The sequence below is a fragment of the Triturus cristatus genome, chromosome 5_2 (assembly GCF_964204655.1).
Source record: "Triturus cristatus chromosome 5_2, aTriCri1.1, whole genome shotgun sequence".
Lineage (NCBI taxonomy): Eukaryota > Metazoa > Chordata > Amphibia > Caudata > Salamandridae > Triturus > Triturus cristatus.
This window is the reverse complement of record NC_140588.1, coordinates 587,792,597-587,812,153: the sequence shown is the minus strand read 5'-3', so window position 1 is coordinate 587,812,153 and position 19,557 is coordinate 587,792,597.

Here is a 19,557-nt window from a genome sequence, read left to right as displayed (position 1 = left end):
AGCCACATTGGGTAGGCCCTGTGCACTGAAGCACAAAGAGTGAGCAGGCTGATCTTTATCCCCAATCATCACCAGGATTATGAACAGCAGAAGCCATTGCATCTGCTGTCCTCTTGTAAATCACAAGGGATGCTCAGACTACTGAGTTTAAAATACTTGTTATCTATAATTCACTGTTCGTGACCATGGACCCTTAAGAATGCAGATTTCAGAAAATATGTAAAACCATGTTTAATGTACAAAGGTAACTCCCTGCCGAAAGAGCCTTGACATGACTTTGTTCTCAGCTAGAATGGTGTGAGCATTTTCTAGGAAGATCTGTCTAATCACAAATCTCTTCCCTCATTCCCTCTTCCCTAATCTCACCTTTGCTCACCCCTATCAGCGCTTTGAGGATCACTGATACAATATCATGGTAAAATATATTGACATATATATTGTGTCAAAAATATTGTTTAACACAATATCGTGCCCCTAAGCTTACAATGGTAAGGACAACAATATCACAAAAAAGTATTGTTGACACTAACATCATCCACAAATATACAACATTATCAATTTTGCAATATAAGTAAACTTTTAAGCAATAAATGTTAAATATTTTAATATATATAAATGTAATATAATGTAAATTAAATATATTATGCTAAAATGTAATACTATATATACATGTATACTAATACCAACACAAATGCATATATATATATATATATGTATGTAGGGTAATAATATTCTTAAAATAATTTTTATATTCAATTATTCTCATATTTTGTATGTATTACTAAGAGTATATATATCTACATATATTTTTGTATATACAAATATGTATATATATATATATATGTATATATATTTATACATGTTTTACAAATATTTATTTTGCACTATATTGCTTGTTAATATTTTACATTTATTAACATGAAAATGTATATGTATATATTTTCATTGTAATACATTTAAAGTATTAATAAGATTAATACTTATTTTTATTAATTCTGTTACAGTATATATAAATATATACATACACAATAAATGCATAAAAATAAAAAACTATTGACGAAAATATTTATTTAATGAATTAACTAATTATTGTAAAAGTTATATAAAATATTAAATAAAGAAAAATTATTATTAACATTAAAAAAAAATACAAACAAATAAGATAAATAACATAAAAGTAATTAAATCTATTAAATCTAGGAAGGTAAAATGTGCTATTCCCTCTCCAATTTGTGCTACAGTAGAGAAAACATTTACTATGCCCACTCCAGTCCCTGCCCTAGTAGGGAAAACTTTGGATTTCAGATAGATAAAATTGACTATTCCCATTCGAAACAGCACAATAGTAGGGAAATTGTTGGACTTTGGAGGGGTAAAAATTCCTATTCCCACTCTAGTCTGTGCAACAGTAGGTAAAGCATTGGATTTTGAAGGGGTGAAACTTACTATTCAGACTCCAGTATCTGTAACAGTAGGGAAAGTGTTGGATTTTGGAGTTGTGAAATATACTACTTCCACTCTAAACAGCGCAAACAGTAGGGAAAGTGGTGAACTGCAAAGAGTTTAATTTTACTTTTCCTACTGCAGTCTATGCAACGGTAGGAAAAAACTTCACTCCAAATACATTTCATATATGAGAAAGTCCATAAATGTAAAAAAAATATTAAACTGTTAACAAAGAAAAATATTAATTAACATAAAATATATAAATGTGTATGGAAACAGCAAATTCAGACCTCAGTGTTTGGTTCCAAGATCTATGGTTTTATATGACATCTGATTCTAAGTATAAGGTCCCTGTTACCTTTGTTTTATTTAGGGAAAATATATATAAATTGAAATAAATAGTTGGAATTCAATTATTCATTAATTCACTTCCCACTTTTGACCCCTACAAACCTAGCAGCCTGCCCATAAAATATTACAAACAATCACCCTAGACCCCTACAGACCTAGCAACCCTCAACTGAAATTAAATTAAATAAATGTATATATTTATAACCCTATACCATTATAAACCTAGCATCCCACAACTAAAATATTAGTAAAATAATCAGTTTTCTATATTTTACATAATTAAAAATGAGTTAAATTATTAATTAACATTTAATTCAAATAGTCAATTAATAATAACCTAATGAAATTCCCACCCTACACCCCTACAAACCTAGCAGCCCGCAACTAAAATATAGGTAAAATAAAGGGATGACTAATATTGTATATGATCATATTGTTTTATTCAAACACAGGGGTCCGAGTAAAATTGGGTGATGACAGCTGTACTACTCATCGTTTTGAAACTTAGCGGACTGAAACAAGGTTCACTACTAGCACCACGCCTTTTTAATATTTTCATGGCAGATTTTCCCTTCCATTTGCAGAATATTAATGATGACACTGTATTGCTTTATCATACGCCAATTAATTTACAGTGGCTAAGAGAATCATTAAACAACTACATTCTAGTTAATAGTTTACAAATTAGGGGCCGATTCCGATCCGGGTCGGAAGGGAACCGAACGCGATCCGGCCGGAAAAACTACGAGCCGTACGCGTGTTTTTCGCCAGACTTGTACAGCTGTATGAGCGAGCAAGTACGATGCGAGTTACGTGAAATTCACCGAGTCATTTTCGGGTCCGAACCGCTCCGTACGTCTCGATCGTAAGCTAACCGTGGTGTGCAATGGATGCGATTTATGACAGAGCCAGTACGATGCACGTGTCGGACAGCCTGTGCAAGCCGGAGTGTCCAGCTAGCAAAATGTCCGAGTGGTTACCTTTGGAGGTTGCGTCGGACCCTCTGTCACCCGCAGCCCTACGACTCGGACACAGGAGGAGACCCAAGGGTCCCCCCAACACAGGCATGTATGGTGCAGATGGCACCGAAGCATACCCACTGTAGCGGGGCCCTTGCGCGAGACGTACCCATTCAGTCAATGGGAGCCCATGTACACGTCGTATGACCGGCTCCCATTGACTTCTATGGGAGTCTGACTGAACCAAGTCCGGCAGCATACAGCCGCATCGTACTCCCTCGGTCGGACTGCAGGACTCTGGCTCGGTCGAAAAACACTCCGGATCCGGCTCCGTCTGAGCGCTTTCCAACCCGGATAGAAATCGGCACCTAAATATGAAACAAATAATCATGATAGGATTGATCGATCAACGAATTTCTTATCCTTATTGTTGGACAAGGTGGCCGTATCAGTTAAAAAGCATGCCTGGTCGGTCCTTAAATATTTTAATAAAATAGAGCTCCAACCACACTTACTCTCTCACTTACAGCAATTTATTAGGGATACATTTCTTAAGCTTAGATTTGGTTGATACCCAACAAAGAATCTACCTCCAAGATGGTTAGAATATGGGTCAGTGTCTAATTGCAGACTCTGTGGTCTCCCCAATGAATCGTTATTATATATTGTATGTATTAGCCCCTGGGTACTGTAGGAAAGGTTAACATTGTTGAAACCCACCTTTATTGAACATGGGGTGAGAACATGTCGCCAAGCAATAATCATTTCTTTATCCAGGAAATCAGTTCAGCTAACCAGACAATTCATTAAGTTTATCCTTCTAGTAGATAAAAAGTTAAATTCAGAATCAAATGGAGAGTAGCAATGACTTGTATGCATGGAGCACTTTATTGATTCCTTGCCTGCCTATTGAAATATTGTGCACAAGTTTTGTTTTCGATTCATGAAATGTGACTTTAAAAACATTGTGCTGCTTCAAGATGTAGCAGGTAGGCACTTTCTTGATCTAGAGGCGCCTTAGTCATCTGGTACTAATTCCTTTTTGCGCGGAAGCACATTATTGATTTTTTATCGGCTTATCCATCTTACAATGTTTATCGTTTCATTTTTATGAAATGCGATTTTATTAATGTAGTTCAGCATGGTGAATTCATCACAGAGGCACTTTATTTACCTGGATCCAAAATAGTAAAATAATGTAATAATGATATGTAAGCACAGAGGTATTTTAGTGGCCATCTAAATGTCCACTGAATCAACATTGATCACTGACAACTGAAATGCTATTTTTAGGATTCGTTTTATGTGGTATCAATGTTTTAGTACAGCATGTTATCCCTAAATCATCACAATGTTAGTAACATAATTGTTGAATTTGCTGAAAGTTTAAATGTGCTTTCCTTTTACATTATTTTCCTTCAACCTATGTCATGAATTAATGTGCATAATGTTTTCCATTTTCTAACAATTATAATGATTTTAATTAATCAGACAAAAAATAATTTATTATTAATATCATTATTATAAAAAATAGGAATTCGTACTTATTCCCTTTTAGCCTTAAGAAATTATTGTTCATCCAAGCTGCCACACTAGTAAGACACGAATTAAGTGCAGCTGTGCATTGATCTTAATTAGGAGATAAGGGTACAATAATTTGTGTATTAACCACATAACAAAACAGTGTGAGACCACCCCCTTTAACTATGTCTGCCACTGGCCACATGTAGATGTTACACAAAGTGGGGCTCAGGACAGAGCCTTGGGGCCCCCAATAGGTAATGTGTGTGAGAAGGAATTTATTGGTTTAACACAGTCTTGGAAAGAACGATCTTGCAGAAAAAAAATAATCAGGCCAAAGCCAAGCCTTGGATACCAAAATCCTGCAGCCTTTGAAGAAGCACCTGGAAAGAATCAGTAATGAAAGCTGCACTCAGATATAACAGGATAAGAGCAACAGTGCCACCCCTGTTGAGCTGCAATCTAAGCTGTTCAGTAAGGCCTGAGGACGTAGTTTCTATGCTATGTTCAGCCCTAAATCCAGCTTACCAAGAGCGTAGAAAACCATTTCTTTTCAGATAGGCTGATTGCTGTCAATTGACATGCCTTTCAATAATCTTAGCGAACAATGGAATAATGAGATAGGCTGATAGTTAACCCTGTTAGAGATGTCAAGGTTAGATACCACCATTGCATGTGTACAAGGCTTAGCAACTGAGCGTTTAAGTAATGAACAACTGAGGGCATTAATCACATTCGAAAAAAGAAGAGGAAAAAGATTGCAGGTGGTAGAGGGTCTAATGGTGAGTCTCACTTCATAGGGTTCAATAGCTATATAAACATAGAGTGCTCATTAGGGGAGAGAGTCCACAGGAAACATGTTAGAGGAAAATGAGAGGTGAAACCACCTTTTCCCTCTTGAGAAGGGGGAAAGGAGGCATGGATATCAGCCATTTTTTGTACAAAAAACTGGTAAACCATCACACTAGATCTGCGACAGTGTGGGGAGTGACGAAAGATTGACTGTATCCATTAAAGATTTAACAATCTGAAAGAGCACCTTAGGGTGATTCTGAGCCAGAGTAATTTTGTCAGAGTTGTAAGTGGCCTCAGGGAGGAAGTTTGTATGTCAGGCTTGCTTATAGCTGCAGCATCCTTCACCGCCCAGGTGCTCGCTGATGACTTTTCCACACACAGAGCTTAGTATAACATATTTTTATTCTTCTGCACTTAACCGCAAACTCAACATTCTAAACCTGCATTATTATAATGCTTAAGTCACAGTTCTAAGGAGTCCATCAGGAGCCACTATGGTTGCGTCATTACAAACTCACACAACACTACCTCTTCTCCTTTGTTAAATATTTTTTTTTATTCTTTACAAATATATACACGCTTATAGCTCTTCACTGAGACTTCATGGTGCTTTGATCACATTTCCCGACTGTATATTCGAAAACTGGGGACAGGCAATAGAAATGCACATGACCAGCATTGATGATGTAGAAGCAGCAGCAGTCAGAGGTTCTTAACATGTCCTTTCAGGCCTAGTCTCTTCAGTGCCATCAGTGTCTGATGAGTGATGAGCCACATGTCGAAAATGCAAGAAATCTCGCGTAATGGTCTTCTCAGGACATTGGGCTGTCAACATGTGTACTTTGGTGGTCACTTCTTACTAGAATAGCATTCCTAGGCAACTATGGACTATACGAAAATCAAGTCCTATACATAATGAAATGGGATCTACATAGGCTCAGTGTACTACAAAAATAGTTAAAAATACTTCATTTTATTCATATAAAGTTTAAAATTCTGACATAGACAAGCATAATGAAACATCAATAACATTACATACAATATACAACATTTTGTACATAAGGAAAATCATTTGGGACACAACCATCAAACAATAAACTAAAAAGATGTCAAAAACATAGGATCAATATTTAAGTGGTATGAACCACGTGTGGCTAGATTCTTTTTTCAGATGTTTTGGAATTTTCTCTACGCGCGTTTCAGGAAAAGCCACATTAATGTCTGTACAGAGAAAAAACATAAAATACGTGTAAGACAACAAGGTACACTGAGTCTGTGTAGGGATCTCATTACTAGGTCACGATTTACAGAAGGCACTCCTTTTATTCCAAAGACTATTGATGGTGCAGTACCTGTGACAGGCACATACAAATGTGCGAGATGTAAAGCATGTGATACGGTCAAGGAAGCAACTGCCTACATCTACCAAGGATATACCATCAGACCACACAAATTCTCAAACTGTAAGACCAAAAACGTTATATACCTAGTCATATGCCCATGTCAGTTGGGATATGAGGGGGAGACGTCCCGATCCTTCAGTACACGCTTTACTGAACATCGTTCTGCCATCCATACATCTAAAATAAATGCTCCCTTAGTTACACTTTACATGGAGCATCAACATGAACCTACAGACATTCGGTGCTTCATACTTGAAAATCTGGATTCATTAGGTGGCACCAACACTGATGAAATTCGTTAGAAACTCGAAGTTTATTGTATCTTTACCTTAGCCACACACAAAAGGGGTTTGAACTAATTCCATGGGAAAACGCCATAAAATATAATTCCATCTAGATGTTAGTTATTTCCTCTTTTTACTGAGATCAATATTGTAATAGCTTTTATTGTTTCAATTAGGTTATTTTTGGCAGCTAATTGCACAGGTATATTTTCCGTTTATTTAAAGCTCTCACACATATTCTGATGTGTTTTTTATAATTTTCTATTGATCAAGTTAGCACTCTTGCAGCCATTACGATCTTTGGCATATATATCGCAGAGAATTCAGGGACACATTCTACATGGATCATTTTCCATCGCGCCTGCTATAATTGGTCTCATGCAAGCGCATGTTGCAGGGATTCTGCTCATGCACAGAACTATGCGCAGGAAACCAGGACCTCAGTGAATTGCGGTGTACCAAAAACTTACCTCAGTACCCAGAACCCCTATCCGACTAGCATCAGTGTCTCATTCGTTCTCCGTATCATCTCGAAGCTACCAATTATTAGACAACCCAGAACAAGCGACTTAGAGTACTCTCAGGAATGGTGGGAATCAGAAACACCTTTTCGTTATTATTCTCATATCAGTCCACAACAAGAGTAATCAGAGACACTGTAACGTTTAAAATGTTTATTTTTAACTACATGCCCTAAGGAGCAGTACTTTGGCTAACATAAGCAGGCAAATGATTAAAAACAAAACCATTAGCATTGTTACAATACCATAGAAAATGAAGGGAGAAATCATATTACAAATGATAGTGGAAAACAACCACCCTCCCTTCACAAGTAAGCTAGTATTATAATACTAATAGAAGGTCTCTAGGTTTGAGTGGGGAACCCCATACCGTAAATATCAGCTTAGGTGAATCACATCGCAGGATCAGCTCTGCTCTGTGTCTGGAAAAGGTTTTTTCCAAGTGTCTCAATCATGCATGCAAATGCAATATTAAAGACACCCGAGTTTCAGATATTTGCAGCTGTGTGCATATTATGGCAAGAGCGTGGGACGATCAACATGAATTCAAAAGCATACATTGTTATTTGACCTTGACGGGTTCTGCAAACAGTGTTCAGACTAAGGTCGCGATGCACGTCTAGGGATGTGAACAACAGACCGTTCTCATGTGAAGAAAGAGCAAGCAAGCAGGTTTTCTTATAATAACAGCTACCTGCAGTGTCGTGTGCATAAGCGGCAAAATGGCGGTTTACATCTAAAGCGCTTCTGCTAACATAGCAATGTGTGTACATGGAACTCCATCTCCACTACACCCTCCCTTGATCGGACCACGAACAAAATAGGGAAGCAAAGTAGGAATGCAGAGTTCAACTTCGATGCAAACAGAACCAAGTTCATGTAATTGCAATCCATATAATTGGTAGTGACAGTTCGAAAACGTGTTCGAAAAAGCCCTGTAGAGGCTTGACAGAGCCTAAATGTAGAGTAAAAGAGAAAAAAATAAATTGGGTGATGACAGCTGTACTACTCATCGTTTTGAAACTTAGCGGACTGAAACAAGGTTCACTACTAGCACCACGCCTTTTTAATATTTTCATGGCAGATTTTCCCTTCCATTTGCAGAATATTAATGATGACACTGTATTGCTTTATCATACGCCAATTAATTTACAATGGCTAAGAGAATCATTAAACAACTACATTCTAGTTAATAGCTTACAAATTAGGGGCCGATTCCGATCCGGGTCGGAAGGGAACCGAACGCGATCCGGCCGGAAAAACTACGAGCCGTACGCGTGTTTTTCGCCCGACTTGTACAGCTGTATGAGCGAGCAAGTACGATGCGAGTTACGTGAAATTCACCGAGTCATTTTCGGGTCCGAACCGCTCCGTACGTCTCGATCGTAAGCTAACCGTGGTGTGCAATGGATGCGATTTGTGACAGAGCCAGTACGATGCACGTGTCGGACAGCCTGTGCAAGCCGGAGTGTCCAGCTAGCAAAATGTCCGAGTGGTTACCTTTGGAGGTCTGCGTCGGACCCTCTGTCACCCGCAGCCCTACGACTCGGACACAGGAGGAGACCCAAGGGTCCCCCCAACACAGGCATGTACGGTGCAGATGGCACCGAAGCATACCCACTGTAGCGGGGCCCTTGCGCGAGACGTACCCATTCAGTCAATGGGAGCCCATGTACACGTCGTATGACCGGCTCCCATTGACTTCTATGGGAGTCTGACTGAACCAAGTCCGGCAGCATACAGCCGCATCGTACTCCCTCGGTCGGACTGCAGGACTCTGGCTCGGTCGAAAAACACTCCGGATCCGGCTCCGTCTGAGCGCTTTCCAACCCGGATAGGAATCGGCACCTAAATATGAAACAAATAATCATGATAGGATTGATCGATCAACGAATATCTTATCCTTATTGTTGGACAAGGTGGCCGTATCAGTTAAAAAGCATGCCTGGTCGGTCCTTAAAAATTTTAATAAAATAGAGCCCCAACCACACTTACTCTCTCACTTACAGCAATTTATTAGGGATACATTTCTTAAGCTTAGATTTGGTTGATACCCAACAAAGAATCTACCTCCAAGATGGTTAGAATATGGGTCAGTGTCTAATTGCAGACTCTGTGGTCTCCCCAATGAATCGTTATTATATATTGTATGTATTAGCCCCTGGGTACTGCAGGAAAGGTTAACATTGTTGAAACCCACCTTTATTGAACATGGGGTGAGAACATGTCGCCAAGCAATAATCATTTCTTTATCCAGGAAATCAGTTCAGCTAACCAGACAATTCATTAAGTTTATCCTTCTAGTAGATAAAAAGTTAAATTCAGAATCAAATGGAGAGTAGCAATGACTTGTATGCATGGAGCACTTTATTGATTCCTTGCCTGCCTATTGAAATATTGTGCACAAGTTTTGTTTTCGATTCATGAAATGTGACTTTAAAAACATTGTGCTGCTTCAAGATGTAGCAGGTAGGCACTTTCTTGATCTAGAGGCGCCTTAGTCATCTGGTACTAATTCCTTTTTGCGCGGAAGCACATTATTGATTTTTTATCGGCTTATCCATCTTACAATGTTTATCGTTTCATTTTTATGAAATGCGATTTTATTAATGTAGTTCAGCATGGTGAATTCATCACAGAGGCACTTTATTTACCTGGATCCAAAATAGTGGAATAATGTAATAATGATATGTAAGCACAGAGGTATTTTAGTGGCCATCTAAATGTCCACTGAATCAACATTGATCACTGACAACTGAAATGCTATTTTTAGGATTCGTTTTATGTGGTATCAATGTTTTAGTACAGCATGTTATCCCTAAATCATCACAATGTTTGTAACATAATTGTTGAATTTGCTGAAAGTTTAAATGCGCTTTCCTTTTACATTATTTTCCTTCAACCTATGTCATGAATTAATGTGCATAATGTTTTCCATTTTCTAACAATTATAATGATTTTAATTAATCAGACAAAAAATAATTTATTATTAATATCATTATTATAAAAAATAGGAATTCGTACTTATTCCCTTTTAGCCTTAAGAAATTATTGTTCATCCAAGCTGCCACACTAGTAAGACAAGAATTAAGTGCAGCTGTGCATTGATCTTAATTAGGAGATAAGGGTACAATAATTTGTGTATGAACCACATAACAAAACAGTGTGAGACCACCCCCTTTAACTATGTCTGCCACTGGCCACATGTAGATGTTACACAAAGTGGGGCTCAGGACAGAGCCTTGGGGCCCCCAATAGGTAATGTGTGTGAGAAGGAATTTATTGGTTTAACACAGTCTTGGAAAGAACGATCTTGCAGAAAAAAAATAATCAGGCCAAAGCCAAGCCTTGGATACCAAAATCCTGCAGCCTTTGAAGAAGCACCTGGAAAGAATCAGTAATGAAAGCTGCACTCAGATATAACAGGATAAGAGCAACAGTGCCACCCCTGTTGAGCTGCAATCTAAGCTGTTCAGTAAGGCCTGAGGACGTAGTTTCTATGCTATGTTCAGCCCTAAATCCAGCTTACCAAGAGCGTAGAAAACCATTTCTTTTCAGATAGGCTGATTGCTGTCAATTGACATGCCTTTCAATAATCTTAGCGAACAATGGAATAATGAGATAGGCTGATAGTTAACCCTGTTAGAGATGTCAAGGTTAGATACCACCATTGCATGTGTACAAGGCTTGGCAACTGAGCGTTTAAGTAATGAACAACTGAGGGCATTAATCACATTGGAAAAAAGAAGAGGAAAAAGATTGCAGGTGGTAGAGGGTCTAATGGTGAGTCTCACTTCATAGGGTTCAATAGCTATATAAACATAGAGTGCTCATTAGGGGAGAGAGTCCACAGGAAACATGTTAGAGGAAAATGAGAGGTGAAACCACCTTTTCCCTCTTGAGAAGGGGGAAAGGAGGCATGGATATCAGCCATTTTTTGTACAAAAAACTGGTAAACCATCACACTAGATCTGCGACAGTGTGGGGAGTGACGAAAGATTGACTGTATCCATTAAAGATTTAACAATCTGAAAGAGCACCTTAGGGTGATTCTGAGCCAGAGTAATTTTGTCAGAGTTGTAAGTGGCCTCAGGGAGGAAGTTTGTATGTCAGGCTTGCTTACAGCTGCAGCATCCTTCACCGCCCAGGTGCTCGCTGATGACTGTTCCACACACAGAGCTTAGTATAACATATTTTTATTCTTCTGCACTTAACCGCAAACTCAACATTCTAAACCTGCATTATTATAATGCTTAAGTCACAGTTCTAAGGAGTCCATCAGGAGCCACTATGGTTGCGTCATTACAAACTCACACAACACTACCTCTTCTCCTTTGTTAAATATTTTTTTTTTATTCTTTACAAATATATACACGCTTATAGCTCTTCACTGAGACTTCATGGTGCTTTGATCACATTTCCCGACTGTATATTCGAAAACTGGGGACAGGCAATAGAAATGCACATGACCAGCATTGATGATGTAGAAGTAGCAGCAGTCAGAGGTTCTTAACATGTCCTTTCAGGCCTAGTCTCTTCAGTGACATCAGTGTCTGATGAGTGATGAGCCACATGTCGAAAATGCAAGAAATCTCGCGTAATGGTCTTCTCAGGACATTGGGCTGTCAACATGTGTACTTTGGTGGTCACTTCTTACTAGAATAGCATTCCTAGGCAACTATGGACTATACGAAAATCAAGTCCTATACATAATGAAATGGGATCTACATCGGCTCAGTGTACTACAAAAATAGTTAAAAATACTTCATTTTATTCATATAAAGTTTAAAATTCTGACATAGACAAGCATAATGAAACATCAATAACATTACATACAATATACAACATTTTGTACATAAGGAAAATCATTTGGGACACAACCATCAAACAATAAACTAAAAAGATGTCAAAAACATAGGATCAATATTTAAGTGGTATGAACCACGTGTGGCTAGATTCTTTTTTCAGATGTTTTGGAATTTTCTCTACGCGCGTTTCAGGAAAAGCCACATTAATGTCTGTACAGAGAAAACACATAAAATACGTGTAAGACAACAAGGTACACTGAGTCTGTGTAGGGATCTCATTACTAGGTCACGATTTACAGAAGGCACTCCTTTTATTCCAAAGACTATTGATGGTGCAGTACCTGTGACAGGCACATACAAATGTGCGAGATGTAAAGCATGTGATACGGTCATGGAAGCAACTGCCTACATCTACCAAGGATATACCATCAGACCACACAAATTCTCAAACTGTAAGACCAAAAACGTTATATACCTAGTCATATGCCCATGTCAGTTGGGATATGAGGGGGAGACGTCCCGATCCTTCAGTACACGCCTTACTGAACATCGTTCTGCCATCCATACATCTAAAATAAATGCTCCCTTAGTTACACTTTACATGGAGCATCAACATGAACCTACAGACATTCGGTGCTTCATACTTGAAAATCTGGATTCATTAGGTGGCACCAAGACTGATGAAATTCGTTAGAAACTGGAAGTTTATTGTATCTTTACCTTAGCCACACACAAAAGGGGTTTGAACTAATTCCATGGGAAAACGCCATAAAATATAATTCCATCTAGGTGTTAGTTATTTCCTCTTTTTACTGAGATCAATATTGTAATAGCTTTTATTGTTTCAATTAGGTTATTTTTGGCAGCTAATTGCACAGGTATATTTTCCGTTTATTTAAAGCTCTCACACATATTCTGATGTGTTTTTTATAATTTTCTATTGATCAAGTTAGCACTCTTGCAGCCATTACGATCTTTGGCATATATATCGCAGAGAATTCAGGGACACATTCTACATGGATCATTTTCCATCGCGCCTGCTATAATTGGTCTCATGCAAGCGCATGTTGCAGGGATTCTGCTCATGCACAGAACTATGCGCAGGAAACCAGGACCTCAGTGAATTGCGGTGTACCAAAAACTTACCTCAGTACCCAGAACCCCTATCCGACTAGCATCAGTGTCTCATTCGTTCTCCGTATCATCTCGAAGCTACCAATTATTAGACAACCCAGAACAAGCGACTTAGAGTACTCTCAGGAATGGTGGGAATCAGAAACACCTTTTCGTTATTATTCTCATATCAGTCCACAACAAGAGTAATCAGAGACACTGTAACGTTTAAAATGTTTATTTTTAACTACATGCCCTAAGGAGCAGTACTTTGGCTAACATAAGCAGGCAAATGATTAAAAACAAAACCATTAGCATTGTTACAATACCATAGAAAATGAAGGGAGAAATCATATTACAAATGATAGTGGAAAACAACCACCCTCCCTTCACAAGTAAGCTAGTATTATAATACTAATAGAAGGTTTCTAGGTTTGAGTGGGGAACCCCATACCGTAAATATCAGTTAAGGTGAATCACATCACAGGATCAGCTCTGCTCTGTGTCTGGAAAAGGTTTTTTCCAAGTGTCTCAATCATGCATGCAAATGCAATATTAAAGACACCCGAGTTTCAGATATTTGCAGCTGTGTGCATATTATGGCAAGAGCGTGGGACGATCAACATGAATTCAAAAGCATACATTGTTATTTGACCTTGACGGGTTCTGCAAACAGTGTTCAGACTAAGGTCGCGATGCACGTCTAGGGATGTGAACAACAGACCGTTCTCATGTGAAGAAAGAGCAAGCAAGCAGGTTTTCTTATAATAACAGCTACCTGCAGTGTCGTGTGCATAAGCGGCAAAATGGCGGTTTACATCTAAAGCGCTTCTGCTAACATAGCAATGTGTGTAAATGGAACTCCATCTCCACTACACTCTCCCTTGATCGGACCACGAACAAAATAGGGAAGCAAAGTAGGAATGCAGAGTTCAACTTCGATGCAAACAGAACCAAGTTCATGTAATTGCAATCCATATAATTGGTAGTGACAGTTCGAAAACGTGTTCGAAAAAGCCTCGTAGAGGCTTGACAGAGCCTAAATGTAGAGTAAAAGAGAAAAAAATTAAAAAATTGGGTTTGGACTTGCGAAAGAAGGACTACTAACAATTTAATCCATCTACGTGTAGGCACAATAAGTAGCAACTGCCTCCAAGAGGAAGTCATTATAATGTTCTGTAAAAGATTCCACCATCCAATCTAGCAAAGCAAATGAACATTCATGTTCTTCGATAATTGGAGCCTCTAGCACAATCAGAGGACAACTTGCATGTTCTTCAAGATAACTCCTCGCCAAGAAGTCATAAGCTGCCGCATATATATCCCAATTCCCTAGGACTCCATGTGCCGCTCCACAGGCCATAATCCCAATGCCAGAACAGTCCAACTCATGAGCCACTAAGGGACTCATTAGTCGATCATAATCCGGGGAAGGAGACGCCAAGTTCGACAGGCACAAATCCAGAGCTCATTCGAATGGACAATCTAGGCAATAGAAAACAGGTTGCACACAAGTAAAGTAGGAGAACCGAAGGACAATCCATAGGCTACGCATAAAGTGGCCAGTGGTAATGTTCCATAGTATTCTATCATCCGGTTACGTAGTTGAAGCAGCCGGGCAGGCTGTTGTCTGATGCATATCGTGCAGCCATTGCGCAGCAAGCAGACCAACAGGAGCACACCAGCAGTGAGGGCAAGAATCAACGGAAGCCCGCCGAAGACGCTGGAAAAAATAGAATGAAAAAATGCCGGTATCACACCAAATATTGTTTGGAAGGAGGTCACAAGGCCGGAGCCCACAACTTTGAAAAAAATGCACTAAGCCAGTTGTTGATGAGGCACTGAATATAGTATGAATCAGAGCACCGAAATGAAGGGGGAGAGCAGTATTCAAAAGCGTATGCACCTCGGTGCGGGTGTTTGCCACATGAAGGACAAATGTTTCATGGGAGGAAGTCAGTGCGACTTCTTTTTGAGACAATAGAGCCCTTATTCTGCTCATTTTGTTGAACTCTGCTTTCAAGGTTGGGATGGAAGGTCAGATGGATACATCTAGTCTCCCATGCGGGGGCGGGAAAAGGACATTTTTACAGCAGACTACGCGCTGTGAGACAGTTACAATGTACGGAATTCCCACTAGCCTCCCGCAGCATGGCTCATTATTTAAAAGCAAATAACTACCATTAGTTAATAATGTGAAAGTGGGCGTAATTGCTGGCACAGGATTTCCTTTCAGAATGCAAGCTAAATTCGGTGCCTGAACGTTGCTGGCGCCATGAAATTGGATGTGTCTACAGACTACTGAGTGATCAGGTGTGGAAGTGCATTCCTCTCCTTTCAAATAAACTTCTCTACCCTCTCTCATGCACCTGTATGTAAATGGGAGTGAACAAACTTCATGCAAGAAAGCAGTATTCAATGGTTCATATCTGCCTAGGGCATTTGCAGGCACATGCATCAAAGGAAAAACCGGTCACAAACGGGCAGATTCTCAGAATCTGCCCCTTTGCGACCGGTATTTTTGCATTTGGGATGCATCATCCCAAATGCAAAAATCGCAATTTAAGGAATCTCTAAAATGCGATTACTTAAATTGCAAATGCATTTAAGGAATCCCAAATTGAGATTCCTTAAATGCAATACATTAAAGTAAAAAAAATTAGCGATTTCGCTAATAGGGGGAGCAAATTACAATGAAGTTGAACTTCATGGTAATTTGCAAAAACTTTGAAAAATGCACTTTTGTGCATTTTTCAAAGTTTCATGTTGCGCATGTGTGTGTACAACATATGTGCACAGATCAATTTCAGGGGTGCAAAAGGGTGTAATTTTGACACCCTTGCACCCTTGAAATTGCATGAGCAATTTGCGACTACCTACTGGTACTCGCAAATTGCTCATGCAATCTCCAATTCATTCCTATGGGCCTGGAGGCCCATAGGAATGAATGGGACGGCATTCCATAATTGCGACTCGCAATTTGCGAGTTGCAATTAAGGAATTTGTAGGAATCGCTATTTTTATAGCGATTCCTACATGCATAGGCTTTTGCAATTCCTTAATTGCGATTCCTTAATAATCGCAATTAAGGAATCGCAAAAGCTTACGTTGATGCATGTGCCAGTAAGTTTCATACATGAACTGAACTTAAACAATGGAAACGGCAAGGTGATTAAACCGTGGATAAGCCACACAGCTGAGTTTAATTCGGCCACAGAGAAAGGTAATGGTTCTAACTTTTCAACATGCAATAATGAGTATGTTGCATCTTTCATGGACATGAATTGTTGTTTTGCAGTTAGATTAAACGGCAGGAATAAAGATGATGTATTCATGTAGTCCCAAGGAACTTTCCCAGCCTTCAATGTTTGCAAAGTCCATGCAAACTGCATTATAGAACGCAATTGATTTTGACCATGGTACAAAACAGAGATATCATCCTGTACAATATCCACAACAGATGAAACAATATTATCTAATGTAGAAATTCTGGAAGAAAGGGTGTTAATGCTATTATCGATGACAGCTAGCACTTAGTTCCAAATTTGCATGGTCAATAGCTCTTAATCTGGAGGCAGCTTCAATTTGAGATAATTTCCAAACTTCGTTGTAAATAGCATACACCCATCTTTTGGACCTGCCACCCACAGGACCTTTAACAAAATCATTCAAATCTATTTTGTCATTCAAGATTGATAAATAAAGTTTAACAGATGCCAAGGTGGAATGTTGCAGCCAGTTCTGACATAACTTCCCGACAGAATAGGTAGTAACAGAATGGGAAGATTCAAATCGGGGGTCCACTCTAACCTGTGCATAGCCAGGGTGTAGACACGGAAAACGATGTGGACAGGAGTCCGAGCCCTTCTGCCATATCAACCATCCTTCAGGATCTAAGTTGGAAATGTTGAAGGATGTATCAGTAATAAATGACTGCAATGCATCAAGGGACAGATCTGTGTGACCATCCCATCTTGGATAAGCGCCCAGATCAGGAACAGAATAGGAATTCATCTTTTTAGAAGTAGCCAATCCAAAGCAGGTGGTTTGAAAAATGGTAGAATTCAAAAACAAAATGTGGTTTGGGATAAGGCAAGCATGATGCAGAGCTTCTGTACCTTGTACCTGCCACACTTTAGAACCCCAAACAGATTTAAGATCAATGGTATCTTTCCACAGCTCATAGCCCCCAATAGCCAAATCATCCATAAAGGACATGGAATGCAATAATTTAGTGTGGGTCAGCCTAACTTTGGAAGCTGACTCAGCAGCCACTTTAAAATAAAAAGCTTCAGGGTTAGATACACTGAAATCAGAAAAATATGTAAATTTGTTCACTAGGGTTTTGGAGCTGCCTTCAATGGCCGCTGGGCAACATTCCCATTGCGTAAAATTCACAAAATTCCTAAATGTATTTGCTTTATGCAGGAAATGATTGCCATAATGTTGGTAGCAAAACAACTCTCCATAATTAGCTGTGTCTAAATACAAATCTTCAGCATCAAAAGCAGCATATATTTCAAATCAGAAAAAAAGAGCCTCTACGGCTTGGACATCCCAATCATCAGAGCGGATGTTTTGTTTAACAACATCCCCCATAGAAACACGAAGTACATTGGGGACATTAATCACCCCTGTGGGTCCTTGAATTTGAAATTTAACAGCATCCCATACAATCCCATCCAACACAGGCCAGGCAGTAAAATTCGCGAAAGTCTGGTCCCTTTTCATGATGTGCGATGAGGAGTGGGGGGCCAAAGTTCCATCAATTAATCTAATTGTAGATCTTTCGGTGAGATAGTGTCCATTTACTAGACGAAAAAATACAACCACAAATCCAATGGACATAAACAAAAAAACAGTTATGAGCACCAGCCAAATGTAAGCCCAAGGGAGAATTAAAAAATGTTTTTTGAACCAAGCAGCAAAAATAGAAAATTTTGATGGGGCATTGGAAGTCATAGAGTTAGTGTCAAATGAAAAACGAGACTGGTCAACTGCACTTGACTGTAAACCAGGCAACGACACATCTGTGGGATAAGTATACTCAGTATCTTCAACTGGACCATCAGCCGGTGGAGGCAGCAAAGGATTAGTAACTGTATGCATCTCGATGGCAATGTCAGGCCTGTTGGTAGTTGCCGGAGACAAAACAGAATTTCACAGCATTGCTGGACAAGAGACCGCTGGAGTCATACTAAGAAGAATCGGCCACTTGCTGCAGTTTGACATTGTCAATGGAGATGCACCTGTTATCCTTGCGACCAGGAAGTGGAGGTAAACTGACTGTTCTCGTACCCTGCACGCCAAGCACTGGTACCGGAGCACGAAAAGAGGGGCCAAACTCCTTCTTGTTCTCCCCCTTCTCACGGACCAGGTCACCAACTCGAGGTAGCCAGCCGACTACCGGAATCTGGAGCGCAGCATCAGTTGTGGAGGTCAAGTGTTCCTTTGCAAGACTGTCTCTGGTCTCTTGTAGATCCTGTAATACAGCACAGTGATCATCTACGTCAAAGGGTGCAGCCAACGCCGCCATGTCTAGACCATCAAGGTCCGGGACAAACATCTTATGCCAAAAAGCATTTCGTATGGGGTCCGCCCACCCAGAGACCTTCTAGGGAGATTATTACGTGCACGTTGAACACTATACAGATGGGCCAACCAGTTTCTGCCAGTACCTAAAACCCTAGCTGTCAGGGATTGCTTTAAGTCACGGTTAATTCGCTCCACAACACTATTGCCCTCAGGCAGGTATGGAGACGAAAATTTGACTTGGACCCCCAAATATCTCATGGCATCCTTGTACGCCTTAAAGGTGAATGCTGGACCCTGGTCCAAATGGAGGGTACCACATACGAAAATTCCCACAAAGACACGCAAATCCCTGATGACAGTTCGAGCATCAGCACTCCATTGTGGCCATACCCAAAGAAAAGTTGTGCAAGAATCCACTGCAACTAAGATGTACTTATACACAGTATCAGAGGAGAAAGGACCGCAGTGATCTAAATAAACACATCCAAGTGGTTTATTAGATATGTACAACTGTTTTTGTGGTGGGCGCGCAGCAGTCGAAGGCTTAATCTGCTGGTAGATGTCACAATTAAGAACATAAGCTCGAGTCTGTTTATACAATCCCCGCCACCAGTAACGTTGTTGTAATAGAGTAACAGTTGCTGAAACGCCAGCATGTGCAGAAGCCATACCTTCGTGAGCCGCTGTTATCAAGGAAAGTCTGCAGTCCACGTTGGGAATCAATATGTCACCAACATCGGTAATTCTCAGATAGGGAACTTTATCAGGACTTAAATGATAAGAGTATTTAGAAGGGAAACCTCTAGGGTAAGTACTTCCCT